General features: G+C 41.6%; 1 long non-coding RNA gene across 1 annotated transcript; it reads left to right on the top strand.

Moving 5' to 3' along the window:
* Positions 1 to 1,490: 1,490 nt before the first annotated feature.
* On the top strand, positions 1,491 to 23,862 carry LOC120746909. Its single transcript, XR_005698972.1, has 2 exons — positions 1,491 to 1,755; positions 23,730 to 23,862. It is a non-coding gene; the product is annotated as an uncharacterized LOC120746909 (long non-coding RNA).
* Positions 23,863 to 26,303: the final 2,441 nt, after the last annotated feature.

The following is a 26,303-nucleotide window of genomic DNA, read 5'->3' as shown; positions in this document are numbered from 1 at the left end:
TCCCACTTTAACCTCTTCCCTGCTCATGTTCCTGTTTAGAGGCAAAGTCACCCTCTACAATGTAGGCAACAGAAAATACACACATGTTTTATTTTCCTTCATTTTCTAATTAACTGATTCAAACAGAGAACCTTTATTAGAAATAAATAGTTTGTACTTCATTTACTAATCTTATTTTATTATTACATTAATAAAGCACAAGGTTCAGTTAACTCTGGATAAAAACATGTGGTTAAAATGTTCTTCAAGAAGCTACTTTTACTTTTTTACTCTGATTACATTTCAGAGCCTGTACTTTTTCACTGTTACTTAAGTAAAGAAGGTGAATGAATACTTTTACTGAAGTATTTATAACACTAATATCTGTACTTCTACTTAAGTATAGAGTAAATGTACTTTTGCCTCCTCTGATCATTTCTATATTATTTATATCAGTGATGGCCAAATGAAGCTTTCTGAAACACTGAAGCTTGTATTGAAAAAGGTTCATTACTCAAAGCTTTTCAACACAGTCCTCTTTGGTGACATCTGCTGGCCAAAAATATGAAGAGCAGCTTGAATCTACAAATTATAATATAGAGCTTCATTATAATTGCCCACTCTACAGAGCTCAGCTGACAGCTTCTGTTTAATATCAGGCTGCTGTTGTGGTGCTTTGAACGTGTATTTTTTGGGGTGATGAAAAAACTGTTAGGTTTAATGTATGTGTTGTAGGTTGCCATTTAAAAAGCTACACAATGCCATTTAGAAAGCTAGAATGCTTCTGTTTGCTATCTAGGTAACCTACGCATATGACTACATGCATGACATTGATAAGGGGAAAAAGCAGCCTTGAGAAGAACAGATTCTACCAACAACAATCTGGGAGAGCTGCACTCCCATCATATAACCACACACAATGTATAATCACGCTTGCACAGCACAATCACTTTATAACCAGTTATAGTAGTTTCTCATAGGTAATACAGAAACAAGCTTTATGAATATTCATGTGTGTAACCAATAAAACAACCTGCAGGGGGAAAGCAAGTTGAAGTGGGTTGGAGACAACTGCTTCCCCCTCGCGAGTGAAAACTTGAGCTCTGTGTGACCTCGATCCTGAGTGAGTTTCTGTTTATCCAGCAGTATCAGGGGTAAAACTCTGACAAATGTCCATTTGATTATTAATAATGTTGATGAATAAACCTTCCTGATTTTAACATGTGCTGTGGTCTCTAAAAAACAACATAATATACAACACAGTCATATAACAGGTTGGGAGGATGAGAGTTTTAGACGTGACTGATTATTTGGTGAAACTGTGATATTTTCCTCACCTCCTGTGTTGAGCTCATTGTTTCCTCTGTAGTGACTCAGCTGAGTCCAGATGGCTGAAAATGTTCCTCTGCTGCTCCGTCAGACTCTTCTCCTCCTGCTGATCAGCTGGGACACAAAACAGATCTTTGTTAGGCTCCACACTGCACTCAAGAGTCAAAGTGTCTCATATGTTCATCTGACAGCACAAAGTACAAATTTCACTCTGATTGCTTGTAGAAATCTTGTGAGACGTGTTGTGCTGCAAAGTGAGGAAACTCTCTCACTCACTTATACTTCAGGAGGAACTTTGTGACATTGGCTCTAATATTCTAAGCAGCCCTTTACTATGACAGGGCCAGAAAGTCCTATTTGAAGGTTTGGGAGAAGGACCATGTTAAAGGTGGATTGGGGTTTATACACTTTGTTATGATACAGGTAAGGCTGTAAGAGCCTGAGAAGGTGTCCTGAATGAACCTCTAAAACCAGTTTTCAGCTAACGACTCTGCTTCAGTCTGGAAAACAGCAACTACAAGTTTAAAGACTCCATCAACAATTCACACCCAGCAACAGCCTGAACAGCTCCTCCTGTGGTTTCCACAAACAGGGACAGACCTGTCACTCCCCCACCCCACACTTTCAACTCCTTCAGCCCCCCAGTCCCACCACCTCCACCACTCCTAAAAGTTTGATTCTGTGCAGCCATTCCCCAACTCTCTGAACGGTACTGTCCTGATTCTTTGATGTTGGGCTGAGAACAAAAAAAAAAAACATTACTCAGATCTTGTCCAGTCAACAACAATTATTTATTAAGCACATATGTGGGAGATGTACACGACACCACCCTCAGCGTAGTCCAGTAGATCTCAAAGAGGAAGCACTTTGATACACAGTTTTACATGTCAGGGTTCACGCCCCTTCATGCGGAAGCAGATAACATAACATGCGCGGCAGTTGTCTGCAACTCCTTTTATAGTATTGATGTTTGTTCCTCACTAACGGTTTCAGCACTCTCTCACCTCCATCTGTTTCCTGTTTCTCGTTGTGAGGCCCCATGATCGTATATGACACATCCTGAGTACATCCTGTTCATCCACAGCAGCTGACTAAAGACTAAATAATATTTTTTATGTTCTTGACATATCTGTTAATTCAGTCGAAGCTGGTCTCTATTTTGAAATCAGGTGTCCGCGCATCCTGCCGTAATACTTAGAATACAAAGGAAACACAAAGCATGGTGGACGCTGACTTGACTTTAATTCTCAAACTGGAGGCTGGGTTGACACCAGTAGCATGTTGAGCTAATGATTAGTTGGTGTTTTTCTTTTGCTAATTAAAAAAAAAAAAAGCTTCACTTCCTCTCATGTGTTCATCCACAGCAGCTGGACAATAAAGTTTATTGTGACCCTGATACTGCAGCAGATCGCTCTCATCCATTTCCTGTTATCACTTCAAATAGAAACGAGGCTGTAGAGGTTTGGTGCAGGCAGAAAAACAGCTGCAGGGACAATGAAAAGACTTTTCTGCTCCAACTTCTCCCAGCATGCTGAGCTAATGATTAGTTGGTGTTTTTCTCCAAACACTCTCTCACTCTTCTCTCAACGTGTTCACAATAAACTGTGAACAGACACCGAGGAGAGCAGCAGAAGACCTCATTCAGGAGCTAAACTCAACATGAACTGAACTCACAGTAAAGTTAGCTCGGTGCTTACCTTTAGATGAGCCCACAAACCGAGAGAAACTCCGCGATGAAGCTGGAACTCTTTCCAAACACAGGAAACAGATCAGGGAGCAGAGACCCACGTGGTTCACGCTGATCTCAGCTACGATCCAGGAGACAAGGGTGGGCAGATCGATGCAGATATCGATCCAAACGTTGGTTTAGTTTGTTTTATCATCCAAATTCACTATTTTACTCACTTTGGATCAAGGGCGTAGATTTGGCATGGACGGAAGGGACATGTCCCCACCAATAATTTGATCTCTTCTAGTAAAGAAAAACAAAACCGATAGAAATAAAAAAAAAAAACCAAAAACGATCTGTCAGCGTCTCATTCACCCAGCGGTGCAGAAAGAGTTCAATTACGTTCTCTACTGGAGTCCTACGTCATGTGACAAATATGGCCAATGTGATTGGCTGAGCCTTTCAGGGAGGTCTGTTTAGTTTTAGCAGCGGCAAGCCTGCGCTGTGAGGAGGAGAGGAGGATGGCAGCAAAAAGATCCTGGATATAAGAAAGTATTTTTTTTAATGATGGGTAGATGAGGCCTCATGAAGCGTTTCAGCACAAACTGTATCCATGCTGTGTCGACACAGTTTTGCTGTTTTGCTCCATACTGACACCTGCTGGACCTTAAATATCATTGCAGGCAACTTACTTGAGACTCACAACAGACACTGATTCAATGACCTAGTCATACTTTGTCGCATGGAGTCACACAAACCACCTGCAACTCAACACCTCAAAGACTAAGGAACTGGTTGTGGACTTCGGGAGGTCCAGAGAAGGTCCACTGCCGGTTCAGATAGAGGGGGAGGAGGTGGAGGTGGTCAACAAGTACAAGTACCTCAGGCTGTGGGTGGACAATAAACTGGACTGGTCATGCAACACAGAGCACCTGTATAAAAAAGCCCAAAGCCGACTGTACTTCCTCAGGAGGCTGAGGTCTTTTAACATCTGCAGGAAGCTCCTGAGGATGTTTTATCAGTCAGTGGTGGCTGGAGTACTTTTCTATGCTGTGGTGTGCTGGGGGAGCAGCACTGCAAAGAAGGACTCATGCAGGCTGGAGAAACTGATCAGGAAGGCTGGCTCTGTGGTCGGCATGAAGCTGGACACTCTGGTGACAGTGGCAGAGAAAAGGACACTAAAAAAACTGCTGGACATAATCAACAATGCTGGGCATCCTCTGCACACGGCCATTAACAACCAGAAGAGTCTGTTCAGTGACAGGTTGCTTCTCCCCAAGACAAGAACTAACAGACTTAAAAACTCCTTTGTCCCACACGCCATCAGACTGTTTAACTCCTCTCTGGAGGGGAGAGGGAGGGGAAACAGGAGGACAAAGGAGGGGGGAACAACTAAGCTGTAGTGCCTCTTCACCTCACCGTGCAATACCTTTGTGCAATACTTTTGTAAATAGTCAGTGGTGCAATAGACCTCAATACTTGAAATGTGCAATTCACTTGTATTTTTATTTTTATTCCTATTTATTCTATTTATCCCCTTCGTATATTTTATTTATATTTGTCTCTGTATTTATATATGTGTGCGTGTGTGTGTGTATATATGTATATATAATATTCTGTAACTGTAACTTCTGTCGGTGCTGTGCTTTTGGAAACCGAATTTCCCAGAGGAACCCACCCGAGGGATTAATAAAGTTCTATCTTATCTTATCTTATCTTATCTTATCTTACTTATATACACTGTAAGGTATTGTACTTTCCATGGAATCATTTTATATCTTCTATATTACAAATATTGTAGACATCTTTAAAATATATTATGAATGACATTAAGTGAAAATTAAAATGAAAGTATTGTGAATGTAATATTACCCATTTGACTCAGAGTTTATTATAAATTTCTATTCAGAAAATTAGGTTTATCCAATGTTTTTGAATTCAGTCTATTGCGTTTTTTGTTTTGTTTTTTACACCATTTCCCCAGCTTTGGAAAACTCACAGGAACAGATGAAGCTGGGGTACACAAAAGCTGTAAAGCCAGGTGGATAAGGTTCTGATAATATGTCTTCCTATTCCCTCAGTACGTTACACTCAATCTCCACAATACTAAGGGGTTGGCAGTCCTTTATAATAAAATTCAGGACTGCCTGGTCCAGAATAGTCTTCCTAGATGAAAATAATAAAACATTAATTAAAAAAAAATGATGATAAAGCTGTTCAGTGTCTATATAGGCCTACCAGTGTTCATTCTCGGCGTGTTTGTCTCCTCATTTTCATGTTTGGCTCTGTGATACTTAAACACTGAGGAGGTGCTTTTGTTTGTGTAAGAAAGCTCCGCAGAACAGATGCGACATTTAACCTGCATAAAATGAAATAAATAATTTACACTTAAAGTCACATTGCTGTTTTTTTTTCCTATTATGATAGATTACACTGAAACAAAGACAGACAAACTATTACCTTATTTGCAGTTAAAAGATCAAAATGATCCCACACAGCAGAAACATTTCTTTTTCTTTCGGGCTCCATTTTGTTATGGAGAGAGATGTGTATTATTATTATTTTTTTTAATCTTTGCGAGAGTAATTTTGTGTTTTTTGGTGGCGACTCATTCCGTTGGCAGATGCGGAACCTTTTAAACACAGATTGGGTCGTTGGCAATGAACGATACAGCGGCTGTGTCGATCACGTGACTTTTTCTTAAAGCGACGCACGCATCGATACAGGCATCGCTAGGTGAGCTTGATACATGCGTCGGTGCGTCAGTGTTGCTGGACCCATCACTAGTATTTTTCAAAGAAACCTGTAATTCATTTAAAGTTAAGTTCACTCATAAAATCTGTCCATCATAATAACGTTACAGGCTATGCAAGGCAATACATGCCAACCCTCCCGATTTCTCGGACAATCCCGAATTTCAGTGCCTCTCTTATTACTCTTTCTGGATTGCAAAATAAACTTTTTAAAAAAATTTCAGGCGAGAATGTAGCTGTGCAAACTTCAAATATCTGAACCGGGGAGAACAGCAAACTCCTGGCACATCGTTTTAGGCTTTGGCTCACATCAGTCTAAAATTGTATGTAACCACGAATAACGTGTTGCCATGTCCACCAGGAGAGACTGGACAGTATAGATGTAAAACAAATATGCCAGCAGTTTATCTTAGTTAATGAGAGAAGAAGGCATGTGTTTGGCTGCTTCACATAGTGGACATTGAGTTGTTGTGTGGGACACCAGTAGTGCATGTCTGTTGCTGTGACAGTAGTTCATGTTTAGAGTAAAACATCCCAGCTCACTGACTTGATAGTGTCACGTCCGGTGTGGCAGACGTGTGGAATATATTAGGACCCAAAATGCGGCAGCTCAGGTGCAGGTGAGTATTTATTAAACCAAAAGGAAATACAAACAACAATGGCACTGGGAACATAAAACTAGAAGCTAAACTGGGTAAAACTAACAAAACAAACCAGAAACCAAGATGCAGGGAGGTCCAGGGAAATACATACGGAGAGACGCAGGGAGACCGAGGGGAAACAACACAGCTTGTCGACAGTACGACGCGAAACTGACTCAGAGAAACACAGGGTTTAAATAGAATTAGAATTAGAATTCAACTTTATTGTCATTGCACATGCACAGGTACAGGGCAACGAAATGCAGTTTGCATCCATCCAGAAGTGCTTTAGTGATATAGATATATTACAATATATATTAGCAATAATATAGATATGTGAGTATATTACAGAAATGGGTCTATTATGGTATGTTATAATGTACACGGTATGAAGTATGTTGTGAATATTCTATAACTATAAGTATGTACAGGCTGTAGTGAGTACAAGCTATGTACAGGATATGAACAGGATATAAATATGAAAAACAAATACACTGGGAAGTAACGAGGGGAATGAGACACAGAAGGAGAGCACAGCTGGGGGAAATAAGAACTGACGAGATAAGGAAGCGTAAACTGAACACATTCACATAAGACACGGACCTTCAAAGTAAAACAGGAAGTATGACACAGAGACGCGAACTTGACACGGTGGAGACAGAAACTAAGAAACACAGAGACATAACCAGTAAGGCAGAGGACTCGATGAACCAAAAGACACAGAGGGAAACTCAAACATGCTGACACAGACTTACACAGAACAGAGGGGACACAGAGAGACATGAAGGGCAAGGGATCAAAACTAGAAACCATAGAATAAATCACCTCCACAGGACAAGACTCAGCAGTCCATCTGCATCTTAAGGATAAAGGTCACTCTTTCGAGGATGCCAATGTTCACATTTTGGACAGAGAGGACAGATGGTTTGAAAGAGGAGTGAAAGAAGCCATCTATGTCCACTGTGAGCGACCATCTTTGAACAGAGGCGGGGGTTTACGACACCAACTCTCTGCCATCTATAATCCAGTTTTGAGATCCCTTCCCAGACGCCTTAACGCCCACTCACATCCTGGGCCATCTGACCTCAGGAATTCGCATGATAAGGTGGGGCCAGGTTTCACAATGAACTCACCCGAAACTCTGGCTGATTGGGACCCACACCCAGTTTCACACCTTGGCTCAGGCGATTAGAGGATCATCAGGGGGTCCTTTTGTCCCTCTGTGGGGGGAAACTCCCACTATGTTTATATCTGGGACTCTCCACCATTTGACCTTAGAACTGAAGAAGCTTCTCGGATGAGAGGTGAAACGTCTTCAAGTAACTTAAAGAAGTCCAGACGCTTTTCTTTGCAAGCTCCTTTGACTACGATGACCTGGATGACTGAGAACCTTCACAGACATAGAATAAATCACACACACAAGTACAATAATACAAAAATCACAAAGAACTAAAAACGCTGGGTCAAGAGACCCAGGACCCTGACAGATAGGGGCAATAGTGCCTAAAATGTTGCATAATTTTGCTAAGAGATCTGTTACTTTGTGGTAATCTTAGATGAGTAGTTTTATGGACAAAAAACAGCAGGTCATTCAGAGATGTTGGTGTCCTATAACTGAAGTAATGTTGTTAAGTCCTTAAAGTCATATTCTTTTATTGTCATGACTGTATTTTTAAATGGTTTAAAAACACGTGGAATAGCATATGTAGGCAAGTATATTTCTCCTTTTCTTTTAAAGTTCAGTGGTTGAATCATCCGTCCCCACCAATGCCAAAACCAAATCTACGCCCTTGCTTTGGATGAAAAAATAGCTCCGTTTATATATATATATATATATATATATATACTTTTTACACCCAGCACGCCCCTGCGGGCGGTTTATCCTTCAAGCTCGGGTCCTCTACCAGAGGCCTGGGAGCTTGAGGGTCCTGCGCAGTATCTTAGCTGTTCCCAGGACTGCGCTCTTCTGGACAGAGATCTCCGATGTTATTCCCGGGATCTGCTGGAGCCACTCGCCTAGCTTGGGAGTCACCGCACCTAGTGCTCCGATTACCACGGGGACCACCATTACCTTCACCCTCCACATCCTCTCGAGCTCTTCTCTGAGCCCTTGGTATTTCTCCAGCTTCTCGTGTTCCTTCTTCCTGATATTGCTGTCATTCGGAACCGCTACATCGATCACTACGGCCGTCTTCTTCTGTTTGTCTACTATATATATATATATATACATATATATATATCCTGGAGGAGGAGGAGGAGAAACAATGATGGTTTAAAGAGCACTGAATAACAGAGGATCCATATGTCTTCCATACAGTTACTGGATGAAATGTTTCTACACAACAAGGACATGTTCACAAATTACTTTAAATGATCAAATTAAATGGTGCATCAGTGACTTTTGGCTGGATGGCTGGTCTAATCAGGTAAAAATACATTTTACACACAGTATTTATTCCATCTTAAGATTGTGTTTGTTGTTCGTATTGATGATTTTTCATGATTTCCAAAACATTCTTCAGGTTACAAAAAGGTGCGAGAAAACTTTGAAGTACACGATTATATCTAACATGTGAAAAGAGAGAGCATCTCCCTATGAACAGTGTGAAGCAGGGGTGTCAAACTCATTGTCCATCAGTGTCTAAATGAGTCTCATAGGCTTGAATTTGTGAATAATGAAACTCCACTTTCCATCAGTGTAAAGAAGTTAAATAATTAACTGTTTTTCTATATGATGAAAAAGCTGCTGTCAGCATGACTCTGAACCAAAGTGGGAAGAAATGTGCAAAATTACAGAAAAAGTTCTTGCAACTTATTGCACAGACTGAAAACAGAAATGTCACGGCTGGGGCAGCAGTCGTGTGGTGGAGAGAAAAGAGAAAACAGGGCTGATAAAACACTAAGCTGAATAACCATACCCTAAGGACTAATACAAAATAAGAATTAACACAAAACATAAGATGATACCAAAATGAACACAAAACGCTGGGTCAGTGACCCAGGATCATGACAGTACCCCCCCCCCCCCCCCCCACTCCCCCACCCCTCAAGGGCTGGCTCCTGGCAGCCTCAAAACACAGTTCACAAAACACAGACCGGGGCCTGCGAAACAGAGTCCAAAACATAGGACAGGGGGCTGGCCAGGGGCTGACAGCCCAACAGTTCACTTAGTTCTGGTGGCCGGCCTGAAGGTTGCCAACACAGGAGCCCAGAGTAAAACGGTTCAGGAGGTCGACCACGCAGAGGGTTGTGGCAGTTATGAAATAGTTCAGGCGGCTGGCCATGCGGACAGCAGCGGCGGCGTCGACGAACCATATCTGGGGGCTGACCACGCAGAAGGCAGTGGCAGCGACAAAAGTCCGAAGGCTGGCAGCGCAGTAGGCAGCAGTGGTGTCCAGGAGGTTGCCTGCGATGCTGCTGATGTCCAGCCAGCAGCCTGGAAAGTGGCCAACGATGTAGAGGCACCAGATGCGGGACCAGGCGACACTGAAGCTGACGCTGAAGGAGAGGATGAGGACGCAGAGGCTGGACCAGGTGAGGATGAGGACGCAGAGGCTGGACCAGGCGAGACTGATGCTGACGCTGCAGGTGTGGATGAGGATGCTGACGCTGCAGGCGAAGCTGATGCTGAAGCTGAAGCTGCAGGCACAGAGGAGCATGAAGCTGCTGCAGGCACAGAGGAGCATTAAGCTGCTGCAGGGCTAGGCGCAGAGGAGCATGAAGCTGCTGCTGCAGGCGAGGATGAGGGTGGTGGCAAAGGAGCTGCAGGCGACTGTGATGGCCGGACAGGCTCCTCAGACCCCCCAGCGAAAGCAGGAGGCTGGAGCGGATCTTCGGACCCCCCAATTCAATTCAATTCAATTTTATTTATATAGCGCCAAATCACAACATAAGTCGCCTCAAGGCGCTTCATAGATACAGAGAAAAACCCAACAATCATATGATCCCCTATGAGCAGCACTTTGGTGACCGTGGGAAGGAAAAATTCCCTTTTAACAGGAAGAAACCTCTGGCAGAACCAGGCTCAGCGCATGTTTCAGGTCTCGTAAAATCCCTTAATAAAGTATAATGACTCCAAAATCCTATTTAGGGTGTCAGATAATGTGTCAGGACTACTTAGATATCTCAAAGGAGCTTACTGTTTAACAAACCGTTGTTGATATATTTACTGTGGAAGTTAGGATCTAATGCACAGCCCACAAAGCAGTCTACCTGCCATGCAGAGCGTGCACAAGTCATTGTTAGTCAAATGGCTGTGAAATTTGCATATTATTTTTAATCACATCAGAACTAGAGAAAAGTTTGAAACCAAGCAATTCATATACACCTTTCCTGTGTTTTTGATAATTGGAGAGTCATGTAAATTTAAATATTTTGTGATGCAATTAAAAAGTCACACCAATGACCACCTTATCGAACACACACTGAACTTTTCAGGCAAAACTGCCTGGCGGTTTTATCAGGTGTTGTCTGCGTTCCATCGCTGATCCCTCATCAGTGACACAGAGCCTCAACCTGCACGTCACTAAGTTGGCGCTTGGCACACTCTTGTTGGAGGAGGGCGCTTTTTCACCCCTCACTCTCTCGTTGTAACGCAGCTGTGGGTTGAAAGGGCAGAGCACGTTGTACACCCTTGTTGTCTTCCTCAGCGTCTTAACGCAGGGATCTTTCTTAACCTTTGCGGTTTTTGCTGTGACTCTGGAATCTTCTTGTGATGAGCAGCAGGACCCCAAATGACATGACTCGGGCCCTTGACTGCTGTCTGGGCTGTCGGCTGTGCCTGGACTGGTCCCTGCTTCCCGCTCTCTGAAGATTTCTGATCAGCACCCAGTTTCAGTCTGGAGCTTCCACCCTTGGGATGATTTCTCCCAGCAATACTCTGGATACTGCACCTGTATTTCCTTACTTGAAGGAAAAACTTCTAACCGTTTTGAAAACATATCAGTCATCATCAATCAGCATTCCACTTTCTGTTCAGTGAACTTGTAGGTTATCAACAACTTATCTAATAGCACCTGTAGGGGTTTAATACCTGTACATTAATTGTTAGTCACACAAATCATAGAAAAATCACTGAAAATTGTAGAAAACTGTAGAAAAATCACCAGACAGTTTTAGAGTAAACCTGAAATCCCTCCTTTTGATACATTGTCCTTCCCATGTGGCAATTTACCATAATTTCTCATGGTTAGCGCTGGCCAACTGTGGGGAAGAAGAACCCAAATGCTGGACTCTTTGATGAAGACAGTGCATTTTATATACAGTGGAGCAAATACCAAGAACACAAATCCCTGTGAGCTCCCTAGACTCCCATGTCATGTCTTCACCCAAACGTTCGTGCTCTCTGCTCTCGTCTTCTTCCCGAACTCCCTGTGTGTGCTTTCCTTTTTCGTCCACGCTCCTCCTACAGGGAAACACTAACTCCCGCGGGCATACATGACCAGCATGACACTACACTTAGACACAAACTAACTATGGAGTGTAACTCAACGATCCAGCGTCGAGGAGCTCTAAGCTACACTCCTATGTTACTCCCCTGACAAGTCAGATCAGCTGCAGGTGTGTAAGGTCCTTAGTTGTGGCCAAAAAAACAAAACAAAAGCAAAAACAAAGAAACCCTGGTGTATTGGCTCCATTTTTTGATAAATAATTGTATATATTTACACAATGTGTGCATAAGTTTTCAAAATACACAATTTATATTTGCATGGCTGTAGGTTTGCATGTGAGTGGCTGTAGTTCAGGTGGTAGAGCAGGTCATCTACTGATCGGAAGGTTGGTGGTTCGATTCCTGGCTTTCCCCAGTCTGCATGCCAAATATCCTTGGGCAAGATATTAACCCCAAATTGCTCTCCGATGCATCCATCGGAGTGTGAATGTTACTTAGAAAGCACCTAGAACAATGCGCTTGTGCGAATGGGGGTGAATGCACAAGTTGTGTAAAGCGCTTTGAGTGCTCAGAAGAGTAGAAAAGCACTATATAAGAACCAGTCCATTTACCATTTCAAATTATAAAATAATTTATTTAACATGTCTGTGGTTTTTACAGTAAAAAAATACTACTAGGGTAGTCTTTTGCATGATTTCAGGAATCTTGTGTTAATACAGTGTGTCAATGAAAAAACAGATAAATTCAGACACGTGAGGTTGAGCTACAAACAATGATACAAAGCAAGGCAGGAAAAAACAACCTTTCTGATCTTCTAAATTGGTACACTCCTGTAAGATCACTGAGGTCTGTGGATGCTCTCAGCTGTCCCGAGGTCCAGGTTAAAGACAGAGGAGACCGGGCCTTTGCTGTGACTGCTCTTAAATTGTGGAACAAACTGTCACACGAAGACCTCTCCAACATTGGACACTTTCAAAACCCGTCTAAAAAATCCACTTATATTTCTTGGCTTTTAAATCAGGATGAGTTTGTACTACTTTTATCTTACTTCTTACTCAAATCTTCTAATTTTATGATTCTTTCATGTCTTCTTATGTTTTATCTCTTTTATCTCTTTTTATGATCTTAAATGTCCATCACCTTGGTCAACAGTTGCTGTTTTCCATGTGCTATATAAATAAATTTGACTTGACTGGACTTGACTATATATTCAGGAGTGTTGCAATGCTATGGAGGAACTGCAGTATTTGCAGGAGTTAATCATGCCAGCTAACATTAAACTTCTGATTCAAATTTTTTCATTTAAACTGAGAGAAAAATAGAGAACAAAGGCAAATGAGATTCTCGAGAAGAATGGCCAAAGAGCATGTTTCCCAGATATTGTTTTAGAAAGAAAGTTTCGGATAACAAATGGAGTTTAAGCTGTGCAAAATGTTTATTCTGTAAACTGAATGGAGGAAAACCCAGCCAACAACAGATGGCAGACCTGCCAGAGGAAAGAGTGGTTCCAGATCTGCAACCTTTCAGAAACGTTGGTCTAGATTATTTTGGTCCACTTGTTGTGAAAAGAGGGCGCAGTATTGTAAGATGGTATGTAGTAGCGTTCACTTGCATAACAAGCAGAGCCGTGCACCTCGAAGGGGATTACTTTTTAGATACTGACTCATGCATTAATGCACCATCAGAAAAGCTATCACAGGACACAAATGACCTCCAAGCATTAACACCGAACCACTTCCTCGTCATGAAGTGAAAACCAGCTCTTAAGGGCCCCTGAATGATTTTCTCCACCTGGAAAGAACAGGCCTGTTGCAACCTGTAATATGTCCTTTTTCTTGGCATCCTTGCAAATGTCTGTTTTTCTTGTTCCTCCTCCTCGTCTAGCTCTAACCTGCTTGAAAACCTCAGTGTCTTCATCATAATGCATCCATCCTATTTCTATTTTTCTATTTCTCTTCAGAGCATTTCTTTTATGGGTTGTTTGGAAATGTTCTTTTTGCCGTGTGCTACTGCCATCCTCTTCAGATAATTTTCTTTTGGACAGTTTGGATTTCAGCCATTCAAAAAGCGCTGACTTGCGGCTGCTGCCCCTCCGTCTGCAAAATCCAAATACTGCTAGACAATCACCGTATGATGGCAAATAAGTCTTCAGCTCCTCATCTGTCATTAGACTTATGACACTGGCATCAATCTAAAGATGGAAAAATAATTTAATTTATTAAAACAACCAGCCTTGAAAATACAATCCTATTTTTAACTTAAGAACGATGAGGAAAAGTTGCATTTCAACCAGTATCTTGTTGGAATTAAGTACCTTCTCATTCTCCAAGGTCTGTATAAATTCCTCAGAGACTTCTCTTTGTTTCAAGAATTCAGTCAAGTCTCCCATGCTGTAAGGAAGGATGTAAATTAAAATTACCTATTATAAAGTCACCATATTATCATCAAAGTATCTGTGCCTACCTACATTATGAGCTCTGACTATGGTGGGGAAGTGGGAATGGCATTTTTAAGTGTCCATTTGCACTGTAACTACAATCAGCATCACAATACAGTCAATCCCACCTTTTCCCATTTGCCTGGTTACATTTTTATTGGTTTTGTTCCTTATTTATATAGTTTTCAGTCATATTCCCTGTTTTGGGTGATTTGTGATTTTGTTTTATACAGTGCTGTACACTTATTACGTATGTTTTCAGCAAAACGTCTGTTTCATCAGACGTAACAGGTGTCATTAGCGTGTAACAGAAACCTTATAGGTACCTTTGGTTAACCTTCACATTGCATTCTATTCAACTTTGTATGTAACAATCGCTGTCACACTGTTTTGTATACCTTTTATCCAGTTATCATTTGTAGGAAGGTATTCAAAGCTGAAGAGCCTGGCGCCATTTGTTGTTATACAGTAGCTCACGACATAATCTAGTTTTGAGTGCGCACCCGTTTGATTTATTAACTCAAAAATTTGAGAAAAGTAACTCAAAATTTCGAGTTAGCGCTGCCAATCAGTAATCTACGTGAATGACGTCATTTCCTTGTTACCCGGAAGCTGAAGCCCTCAGCTACAAATGCTACAGCTAAGCTACCAGTATTACATCCAGTCGTGAATGCACAGATTGCTGAGTGTTTTCAGCCTGGCTTCACAAATGATAAACTCCCTGTGTTATTAGCTGAATCACATGGTGTTACTATCAGCAAACGTACTCGCGAAAGCACCAATTTGTTGGGATCCGTTTTTGAGTGCGCGTTCCTCTGCGCCATATGCTTCCGGGTAACAAGGAAGCGACCTCATTCACGTAGATTTTTGATTGGCAGAGCTAACTCGAAATTTTGAGAAAAGTAACTCGAGATTTTGAGTTATGGATACTATTTTTTTGGTTTTTATTTAGTGGCGGAAACGGGCTTCCATATATATATACGTATGTGTAGCCGTTATATGAGGGATTAACTATGTGACTTACTGAAAGTTTGTCTGCTTTAGTTTTTCTTCATTGTCAGTCGATCAATCAATCAATTCGACATGTGCAGGTTGCCCTGCAGTGAAATGAGACACACACACACCCCCCATCACATAGGGATACAGGTTGGAGATCGGTAGCGTTACAGAAAAAACACTGAAATATACACTACAATGGGAGGGTATAAGAGGAAAAGCAGAGACCTCTACTCATGCTGGGCTCCTGGGGGGACAGCATGAGAACAGGAAACAAAAAAAATCCTCTGCACAGAAAAGCACATAAATGTCCACAGCACAACATTATGGAACACGTGACAAGCCACAGGGTTGGGTAGGGGGTGAGGAGTAATCCGAAGCAAACACAGCAGCCATCCTGCCCAGCGCTACCATTCCAGCGCGGGCTCACCGCTGGCCGTGTTCCCCAGGAGGGAACAAGCATTGAAGGCGTTTGGAAAGGGAGGGGGGATGAGTGTGTGCTTATCAGTGTATATGTATGTGTGTGCGTGTCCAGAGTTCAGCTAAGATAGTGTCCTTCACCCTGCTAGGCTAAGTAAACAGTCTACCAGACAACCCAGGTGGCCTTGCATGGAATGGGAAGAACAGTCTAAACACAGTCCATTATCAGAGTGTTGTTGTTCAGCTCCAGCCTTGAGTTTAGAAACAGACTGTGAGAGAGTGTTCCAGGGAAAAGTAAAAACACCAGACAAGAAAAGGACATAAGAAGCTAAGCAGGGAAGATAAGGGAGAGGAGAGGAGAAAAAGTGCGACCGCCTTCGCCGAGAGCCAAACAAGTTTTGTGTATGTGTTGGGTGTGTATGTGCATTACCTTTTATGTTTTATTGTCTAACACTAAATAAAAAGATTAGGAAAAAAAGGTTTTGAATATTTTATTTTTCTTACATTTCAGGTCAGATTTTTAATACAGTGGGGCAAAAAAGTATTTAGTCAGCCACCGATTGTGCAAGTTCCCCCACCTAAAATGATGACAGAGGTCAGTAATTTGCACCAGAGGTACACGTCAACTGTGAGAGACAGAATGTGAAAAAAAAAATCCATGAATCCACATGGTAGGATTTGTAAAGAATTTATTCGTAAATCAGGGTGGAAAATAAGTATTTGGTCAATAACAAAAATACAACTCAATACTTTGTAACATAACCTTTGTTGGCAATAAGGTCAAACGTTTACTATAGGTCTTTACCAGGTTTGCACACACAGTAGCTGGTATTTTGGTCCATTCCTCCATGCAGATCTTCTCGAGAGCAGTGATGTTTTGGGGCTGTCGCCAAGCAACACGGACTTTCAACTCCCGCCACAGATTTTCTATGGGGTTGAGGTCTGGAGACTGGCTAGGCCACTCCAGGACTTTCAAATGCTTCTTACGGAGCCACTCCTTTGTTGCCCGGGCGGTGTGTTTTGGATCATTGTCATGTTGGAAGACCCAGCCTCGTTTCATCTTCAAAGTTCTCACTGATGGAAGGAGGTTTTGGCTCAAAATCTCACGATACATGGCCCCATTCATTCTGTCCTTAACACGGATCAGTCGTCCTGTCCCCTTGGCAGAAAAACAGCCCCATAGCATGATGTTTCCACCCCCATGCTTCACAGTAGGTATGGTGTTCTTGGGATGCAACTCAGTATTCGTCTTCCTCCAAACACGACGAGTTGAGTTTATACCAAAAAGTTCTACTTTGGTTTCATCTGACCACATGACATTCTCCCAATCCTCTGCTGTATCATCCATGTGCTCTCTGGCAAACTTCAGACGGGCCTGGACATGCACTGGCTTCAGCAGCGGAACACGTCTGGCACTGCGGGATTTGATTCCCTGCCGTTGTAGTGTGTTACTGATGGTGACCTTTGTTACTTTGGTCCCAGCTCTCTGCAGGTCATTCACCAGGTCCCCCCGTGTGGTTCTGGGATCTTTGCTCACCGTTCTCATGATCATTTTGACCCCACGGGATGAGATCTTGCGTGGAGCCCCGGATCGAGGGAGATTATCAGTGGTCTTGTATGTCTTCCATTTTCTGATGATTGCTCCCACAGTTGATTTTTTCACACCAAGCTGCTTGCCTATTGTAGAATCACTCTTCCCAGTCTGGTGCAGGTCTACAATACTTTTCCTGGTGTCCTTCGAAAGCTCTTTGGTCTTGGCCATGGCGGAGTTTGGAGTCTGACTGTTTGAGGCTGTGGACAGGTGTCTTTTATACAGATGATGAGTTCAAACAGGTGCCATTCATACAGGTAACGAGTGGGGGATAGAAAAGCTTCTTACAGAAGACGTTACAGGTCTGTGAGAGCCAGAGATTTTCCTTGTTTGAGGTGACCAAATACTTATTTTCCACCCTAATTTACGAATAAATTCTTTACAAATCCTACCATGTGGATTCATGGATTTTTTTTTCACATTCTGTCTCTCACAGTTGAAGTGTACCTCTGGTGCAAATTACTGACCTCTGTCATCATTTTAAGTGGGGGAACTTGCACAATCGGTGGCTGACTAAATACTTTTTTGCCCCACTGTAAGTTGCAGGAACCCTGTTCAGTAGTGATGTGACGTTCTGTATCGAGGCTTCGAAGCTTGTGCCGAGTAATGGAGGGGGCGTTTCCGCGATGCGCGTATCGAGGCTTGCTTCATTTATGGGAGGAGCTGAAAATGATGACGTCCGAAGCCTCGATGCCCGGCTGTACCACGTGACTGGTTCATGAACTGGTTCGAACTTTGCCGCGAGATATGACAGCGATATAAACCCCTCAGACTTCATTCAAAAATGTGGGTGTTTGATGGAGAGTTGCGGTTAGTGAGAGTTTGGAGACAGTTTGGAGGTTTATGAGAGTGAGGAGAGAAAGTCAGGAGAGAATGGAGCCAGCTAAGAAGAGGAGGATGTCCTCCCCTGTGTGGTAACATTTTGATCTTATTACTCCCAACAAGGTATGTAAATTTCTACAGAAGATTTATTTTCATGATACTGATGGTGCAATAAAACCTATGTTAAGCTGTCTTGACTTTTGTACAAGGTGAAGTGTTTGCTATGTGCCAGGGAGCTGGGATATAACAACAACACCTCATCCATGCTTAGGCACTACAGAGCTTTGCATGAGAATAAGGGGGACACCGATTGTGAAGCAAGAGGTGAGCCATCAAATGCAATGATAATATAGCATGCAGTAATGTTACTAAATGATATAACAATATTATACAACTGTAATAAGTTACGTGTGTGATATTTATATCTGTGCTTTGTCTTTATTGTCTTTCCTCAGGAGAACAATCTCAAATAGATGAAGACCTGGTCAGCATGGTGATTGAGGACTCCCAGCCATTTAGCATTGTGGAGGACAAAGGATTCAAAAGATTTGTTAAATCATTAAATCCTAGCTATGTTCTCCCCACTAAAAAGGTCATAAAAAAAATTAGTTTTTACAGAATAAAATGTGAACAGGCAGGACTGAGGCCTCAGTGTGTAGCTGTCCATACCTCAACGTTACAAAAGCACAACCACTGTCCACACCTCACCTCACAGTAAATGATCATTTCCATTTTAAGCATTTCCAAATAATCATTTTCCATACTGCCAGTATAAATATACACAGTATACTGCCATCACTACAATATAGATGTTTTACACACTCCTTTTGTTGTTGACTGTGTGCAAAAGGCCACACTTCAAATTCTTGCCAACTAATATTTTTACGTCCAGTAGGTGTCCTACTAGAGCAAATGAAGCTTCAAGAAGCTTTGTGCTGGGGTGAACCAATTGGATGAAAAGTTTCAGTGCTTCATGAAGCTTCATCTGCCCATCACTACTGTTCAGTGTGAGTGGAGAACAGCCAAGTCTCCTCCTCTGATAAACCTCCATCTGTGCCACTGAAAACAGTTCATCTGACTGTGACTGTAAACATGTTTCCATTTGTCACTTCAGTCTTTACTCTGAAAAACAGGAAGCGAAATCACAGCTCAAACTATTTCTTTGTTTAACATTTTAAATGTTTATTTAACATTTTCAAGACTTCACGTTGTTCACAAACAACATGAACAAAATAACATCTGCAGATCTCATGGATCAAAATACATTCAATAAAAACTTGATAAGGTAAGATTATTTATATAGCACAATTCAACAACAAGGTGATTCAAAGTGCTTTACAGAGACATTAAAAAAATAAAATAAAAAGCATGATTTAAAATGGATTAAAAAAACAGGAGATAAAATCAGTACTTAAAATTTAAGCTTAAATTTCAAAACTTACAAGTGTGGATTTGGTGTTTTATTCAAATGCAGCTGAGAACAGGTGAATCTTCAACCTGGATTTAAATAAACTCAGTGTTTCAGCTGATGTGAGGCTTTCTGGGAGTTTGTTCCAGATATAAGGAGCATAAAAGCTGAATGCAGCTTCTCCGTATCTGGTTCTGACTCTGGGAACTGATAAAAGACCGGATCCAGATGACCTGAGGGATCTGGATGGTTCATACTGGGTCAGGAGGTCACTGATAACATGAAAACAGATTTTTTCATCCAACTGCTGAAGCAAAGCAAACCACTCAACATGAACACTGAAGTAGAACAGTTTAGAAAGCTTAAAATGGAACTAGGGAACCATTTTCATTCATAGTTGCCTCATCAGATCTTTACAGGAGATTCACTCTGAACTCTGTGGAGCCTGATCTCAGGAGTTTTGAGTCTGACCCTGAAAGCAGAAGAGGATCTTTCTGTCTCTGAAGATTCACTGTGATGGGAGTGATTTCAGCCCTGAGTGATCAAGGTGATGTTTGCACAGAGCAGATAATGTAGTGAATGTTTTGGGACATTGGTAACAGTGAAACAGTTTATTAGTAACGTGGGATCGTTTGTGTTCGGTGTATGAACTGAGATTCCTGAAGCTCTTGTCACACTGGTCACAGCTGTAGTTTCCTTCCATGTGTGTACGTTCATGCTTGTTACAATGACATGAGCGTGAAAAGCTTTTGTCACAGTGTCTGCACTTGTATGGTTTCTCTCCTGTGTGGACTCGTTTGTGTGTTTTAAGCCCATCTGCAGTGGTGAAGGAAGACCCACACTGATCACAGAGGTGCTTTTTAACCCCACTGTGAATCAGTTCATGTTGTTTTAATCTACTTGATGTGGTGAAACTTCCCCCACATTCTTTGCAGTGTTCCAGTTTGTCTCCAGTGTGTTCACGTTGATGTGTTTTTAGGTTTTTTCTATGGCTGAAAGTTTTTCCACAAAGGTCACAACGAAAGTCTTTCCCACCACCACGGTGATGACAGGGTTGAGAACTGGATCCATCTGTGTCGCTCTGCTTCTAAACAAAGACACAAAGACAGTGTAAGTCAGTCCTTCAACACTTTTATCCTGAACGTCGCCTGAAATAAAGAGCATCTCTGCAGACGTCCAATTACATTTGACTGTTTCAGTTAACACACTCAGTTTAGTGGGCTGTAAAAACTACAATACTACCACCATAATACTACATTAATACTGATACTACTAATATGTTACAATAACATCTGACTTGCACTAAAGTACTACTATCCTAATATCTGCAGGGTACCAACACAGTGCAAAACTACTAATGTAACACTGCAATAATACTAATTTAATACTGCATTAATAACACTTTAACTGTGTAGTTATAACACTCAGCTGAATGGGACACAAGAAAAACACTACTACCCCCATGACACTGCAATTATAATATTAAATGAGTATTTTAACACTACTACTATACTACAATACTATTACGTAACAACACAACTTTGTTAACCATAATAGAAGATTACTGAATGTTTGGTTTTGTACTTATTTTCATTAGTGTTTTATTTTATTCCATGTACTCCTAACAGAGGAATCAGGCTCTGTAAACAAAAGGCCATTTATGTGGAAATAATAACAATGTCATTATATACCAGGAAACTGCCTGAACATTAAATAACACCATCATATTAATTTTCAGCACTTTTAGTTTTTCATGATCCTGTAAACAAAAATCACAACTGAAATGAAAATCTGAATAATGACTCAGAGCTGCTTTTCCATGCAGTAGAATTGCTAACATGCTAACACAGTTTAATGAGCAGAGTTGTTCCAAACAGTCAGGCTAAAATGACAAGATAACAATATAAATACATACCTCACAGTAACTGCACTTGTAGAGTCTCTTTCTGGTGTGGATCTGTTGGTGTTCTCTCAGGTAACGTGGAGCTTTAAAAGTCTTCTCACACAGGTCGCATTTGTAAGGTCTCCCCTCAGTGTGGGTAAACATGTGTTGTTGTAACTGCCTGTTGGTTATAAACTGTTTGCCACACTGATCACAGCAGTATACTTTAACTCCAGTGTGCATGAGTTGGTGTCTTTTTAGAGCACTCTTCCAGAAAAAAGACTTTCCACACAAGTCACAGCTGTACGCTTTAACTCCAGTGTGGATGACCTGATGCTGTTTTAGATTACCCTTCTCAGTAAACTTCTTCCCACACTCGTCACAGGTGTGTGTTTTCTCTCCCTTTCTTCTGTGAGGTTTGTCGGCCTCCTGAGAGCGCTGACTTCTCGCTCCATGTTGGTCCTGCAGTGACAGAGATACAAACAGAGGCAGTGAGTGAAATGCAGTCGTGGAACAAACTCAACCTTCAAACTCCCTCCATTAACACTAGTTTTAAACCTGAAGGTGGAGTGTGGCACCAAACACCTTAAAGGTCATCTTATCCCCACCTGCTGGCAGTTCTAACACATTACATCCAACCTGGTCTTAAAAATAATTCATGACTGTTCAAACACTCTAAAATATTTTTCCTTTTTTTCCTTATTTTCTTTACTTTTACTCCCCACAGAAAAAAAGGACTTTCTACTCATTGTATTTACAAAACAGATTTTTTACTTTTGGTTTGAGAAATTTGAGAGGAGTCATTTCATTACTAAGGGCATCAAACATCAAACTGATCTGAGCCTGAAAAGTAACACATGAAAGACAATCCTGATCGTGTACTAATCACCAGGGTATGAAACATAAAAAGAGATGAAAGAGGCAAAACTGTGAGTCATAGTCAGGAGTTAAAGTGAGACGTTGTTCTTCTTTCTTTTTTGCACAGCACCTGAACAAACAGGTAATTTCAAATGCAGCGTTTCTATCAACAAACATCAGCAAACACACAAACTGTTTGTGTGCAGTTTGTCTCACAGTGTGTTGCTGGCTAAAGGTCCAGCTGCTGTACATCACAGGGAGAGAAAAGAAAGAGAGCTAACTTCACTCAGAGATGGAGAAAGATAAGACACACAGGACAGGAGAGGAAGAAGAGAGGTTAGATTTAAAGGGAAGGACTGCTCAGTGGGATTTGATCAACTGGAGATTAAAGCTTACATGTAAGTCCTCATGTGTTGAAATCAGATATTGGGTCTGTACATGTGACATTATGTTTTTTCAGGTTGTGAAAGATGCTGCAAAACAATCTGAGGCAGATTAACTGTGTTATTTAAAGACTGCATGAAGATCCTCTGCAGGTTAGTGCAGGATAAACAGGTTCGTTTGCTGAACTGTGATGGATTTAAAGTAAAGAACAGTGTGTGACTGGTGCACAGTGACTGTGGTGCTCATGTCACAGTTAGATTACATCAAGTGTAGCAGAGATTCATTTAAACTGAAGCTCATGATGCTGACATTCATTCACTGAGTTCCACCTTCATACCAACAGTATAGTGTCTAATATAAAGACAGTGTACTGTCAGTGTAGAGGATGGAAACCAGCCAGGACAGCTCATGAAACATCTGCTGACATCTGGTTGAATTCAGTTGTGTACATCCACAGAGAGCAGCAGGTCAGCTGATCACAGCCTGTATTTTAAGAAAATCTACTGGAGCTCTCAACAGAAATTATTGTGAGCTGTGATTCTTTTCCCCACGCTGAGCCACTACAGCTGATTTTAGGGTTCCCACCTGCTCAATCCCACTTTAACCTCTTCCCTGCTCATGTTCCTGTTTAGAGGCAAAGTCACCCTCTACAATGTAGGCAACAGAAAATACACACATGTTTTATTTTCCTTCATTTTCCTTCATTCGGGCTGCTGTTGTGATGCTTTGAATGTGTATTTTTGGGGTGAAGAACAAAATGTTATGTCCATTTGATTAATAAATAATTTCGATGAATGAGCCTTACACATGTGCTGTGGTCTCTAAAAAACAACATAATATGCAACACAGTCATATAACAGGTTGGGAGGATGAGAGTTTTAGACGTGACTGATTATTTGGTGAAACTGTGATATTTTCCTCACCTCCTGTGTTGAGCTCATCGTTTCCTCTGTAGTGACTCAGCTGAGTCCAGATGGCTGAAAATGTTCCTCTGCTGCTCCGTCAGACTCTTCTCCTCCTGCTGATCAGCTGGGACACAAAACAGATCTTTGTTAGGCTCCACACTGCACTGAAGAGTCAAAGTGTCTCATATGTTCATCTGACAACACAAAGTACAAATTTCACTCTGATTGCTTGTAGAAATCTTGTGAGGCTGTAAGAGCCTGAGAAGGTGTCCTGAATGAACCTCTAAAACCAGTTTTCAGCTAACGACTCTGCTTCAGTCTGGAAAACAGCAACTACAAGTTTAAAGACTCCATCAACAATTCACACCCAGCAACAGCCTGAACAGCTCCTCCTGTGGTTTCCACAAACAGGGACAGACCTGTTACTCCCCCACCCCACACTTTCCACACCTTCAGCCCCCCAGTCCCACCACTTCCACTATTCCCCGACAACCAATGATTAAAGCTCATTGATCAAATGCTGTGATTGCAGCGACTCACTCACTGTGAACGGTAATCATGGCCATTGATTAATGAGCTTTAATCAGTGGTTTCCTTCCTGCTTTGACTGCAGCTGTGTTTGACACAGGAAGACATTATTACATTCTTCACGATTATACTTTATTCTTTCTGGGGGAAGTGCAGCTTTAAACCTTCACATGATTCAAGTCAACCCAACAAATCAATCTGAACGATCACAGGTGAGAAAAACTTCTGTAGACAAAATAAAATAAAAACCAACATTCAATCCACAACATGATTAAAAACATGATTCTTCCAAATCACCAAGAGCTGCACATTAACCACTGTGAGATTATTATTCTATCATATGTTATCCTATGCCTGTAATCTAAATGAGTGAATCATTATACTGCTGTAAGCCGCATCATACTTCTTATTATAGAGAGTATAATTAGTATGTAGCTGTAGTTCTAGTTTGCATTATACTGGTGAATCAAAAATAATGTTAGAATCACTAGATTTATCAGATAGGTTTGTATTATCCTATACTGTTGATTTACTGTGAATGAGTTACACTGTCTCATGACATTTCATACTGCTGAGTTAAGAAGAGAATACTGTGTGCAGAGAGCACAAAGCACATTCCACAGGAGCTTCACCCCTTGTTGGAAGCAGATAACCAGGTCATAACTCACTGAGAGAGAGAAGGAATGTGAATGTTTAGGCTTTTACGACTTGGTGGGGGCCACTAGAGGCTATATGAGCTTGAGTAACCCTCCACCAGTTGGAGATTTGCTGTGACCCTCTGCATGCATGTCTCCCCATCCGGATGGTTTGTGCTCAAAGGTGTTGAATTGTATGAAATGAAGTAATTGTTGATTGAGCATTTATACACCGAGTATTGTCTTTCCTTCAGCCCAAAGATCGAAAGAATTGGGAGAAATTAACACCACCACAATATATTTTTATTCTCTGTGCTTTCAAATATAAACACTGTTTACTTTCATCTCTGTTTCATTAGTTTTTGTTAACATCTTCCTGTGCATCACTTTACAGCAGCCACACTCATTAAAATGAGACTTTGTAGGAATTCACTTCCTCTCATGTGTTCATCCACAGCAGCTGGACAATAAAGTTTATTGTGACCCTGATACTGCAGCAGATCGCTCTCATCCATTTCCTGTTATCACTTCAAATAGAAACGAGGCTGTAGAGGTTTGGTGCAGGCAGAAAAACAGCTGCAGGGACAATGAAAAGACTTTTCTGCTCCAACTTCTCCCAGCATGCTGAGCTAATGATTAGTTGGTGTTTTTCTCCAAACACTCTCTCACTCTTCTCTCAACGTGTTCACAATAAACTGTGAACAGACACCGAGGAGAGCAGCAGAAGACCTCATTCAGGAGCTAAACTCAACATGAACTGAACTCACAGTAAAGTTAGCTCGGTGCTTACCTTTAGATGAGCCCACAAACCGAGAGAAACTCCGCGATGAAGCTGCAACTCTTTCCAAACACAGGAAACAGATCAGGGAGCAGAGACCCACGTGGTTCACGCTGATCTCAGCTACGATCCAGGAGACAAGGGTGGGCAGATCGATGCAGATATCGATCCAAACGTTGGTAGTGGTTTATGATCGATACTTTGGTTTGTTTTCTCCTCTAAGTTCACTACTTTACTCGCTTTGGATGAAAAAGTAGCTCCGTCTGTGCAAACTGCGCACGGCATGTCACCACCGAGCATGCTTCTTCTTCTTTATATGGTTGGCAAATAACAAAATGGTGCATTACCGCCACCAACTGGTATGGAGATTGAATTGAAACGTCGACTAGCAACAGTTTACTCTCTTTTAAAACCTGGAATAAGGCCTGATCACTTTCACTTCTTGAGTCTTTTTGCAGTAAATCAATAAGATCCAGTTCCATTTTTATGTTACTGAGTTTTTGGATCCGTATAATATATCATGTTCTATAGTTTCCTTTTCTCCACAGGAATCACATTTACCTGTATTATATTTCCCTGTCATGAATAGTGTAGAGTTCAAACCAGTATATCCAAATCTTATTCTAGATATGACCACCTCCTCTCTTTTCCTCTCCTTCTTGTGCTTCTCATTTCTCCTCCTCTCCTTTGAATCATGTATGAAGCTGAATCGCGATGAAGCTGGAACTCTTTCCAAACACAGGAAACAGATCAGGGAGCAGAGACCCACGTGGTTCACGCTGATCTCAGCTACGATGCAGGAGACAAGGGTGGGCAGATCGATGCAGATATCGATCCAAACGTTGGTACTACTTTATTCGCTTTGAATGAAAATCCAGCTCCTTTTGCGCAAACACCTC

Source organism: Simochromis diagramma, unplaced genomic scaffold (assembly GCF_900408965.1).
Source record: "Simochromis diagramma unplaced genomic scaffold, fSimDia1.1 OVJJ01000606.1, whole genome shotgun sequence".
Lineage (NCBI taxonomy): Eukaryota > Metazoa > Chordata > Actinopteri > Cichliformes > Cichlidae > Simochromis > Simochromis diagramma.
This window is presented reverse-complemented; position numbering and strand designations above follow the sequence as displayed.